Below are 1,141 nucleotides of genomic sequence, written 5' to 3'. Positions count from 1 at the left end.
TTTCTGTCTCAAAATCATTTTCTTTCGCTACAACGCAGTCGTTTGTCGGATATTGTGAAATACAGTGGCGCAATAAGTTAACTTTTTCTTCAAAAATGCCAACGTGTTCATATTGTAAAGCGACATTTAATTCAATAAGTTTATTTTATATACACAAGTGTCCTAAAAAACCTTATAAATGTCCGGTAAGAAAAATATATCTATATTTTTAACAACATCTAGAAGATATAATAAACGTGCAAATATTGATAATACATATTTGAATACATTCTTCTAAACCTTGACATAAACACGTGAAAATAAAACTGTAAACGAAAAAAAATATAGGTTTTACGTAACACTATTTTCAATAAAAACAGTATTTAATTTAAAATTACAAAAAATCTTACAACAAGTTTAGAACTATTTATAGATTATAAAAAGTAAGCAATGTTTTTATAGTAAAAAAATAAACTAAAATAAGAAAATAAGAAATTAAAATAAGAAAATAAAATAAATGTTAAAATAATTTTCATTTGCAAGTATATACAAAATAGTCACGTGTCAATAGAAGGGTTACGATATGTATCAAATCATTTAATTTATTTAAAAAATTTACTTAAAATACTTAGAGAAATAATTATTCACATTTGACATGAATAATAGGATTGTAATAAAAAATGCTCTAACTTTACGGCCCTGGGGAACTTTTGTCGTCCTGGGTATTGCACCAACAAACACAAGCTCTCAGAAAAAACAAAAGAAAAAAACCAAAAACAAAAAAAATAAAAAAATATTAGTATAAACTATACTAATATTACACNTATTTCTTATATTGACGTAGGAAAAGGTATTCTAACAAGATAATATTACAAGATATTATTCTTTATGTTTTACATTTAAAAAAGATAAAAAAATATATATTGTTCAAAATCAGACTGATGACGACTTTATTATACAGAGGCTGTTCAGAATGTCAAATACCAATTACAATTTGCACATAGCCATCACGTACTCGTATTATTGCAAAATAGACAAACGACTAATATAACAGAAACAACACTGAATAGTACTGTTTAACGGAAATTAACGGAAAACTGAAAATGACGGAAGAACCACAATTAGAAGACGATAAAATATGTGTACTTAGACCAACTAAAAA

The sequence above is a fragment of the Pseudomyrmex gracilis genome, unplaced genomic scaffold, assembly GCF_002006095.1.
Source record: "Pseudomyrmex gracilis isolate BER0280 unplaced genomic scaffold, ASM200609v1 scaffold_448, whole genome shotgun sequence".
Classification (NCBI taxonomy): Eukaryota; Metazoa; Arthropoda; class Insecta; order Hymenoptera; family Formicidae; genus Pseudomyrmex; species Pseudomyrmex gracilis.
Note: the sequence above shows the minus strand (reverse complement) of the source record.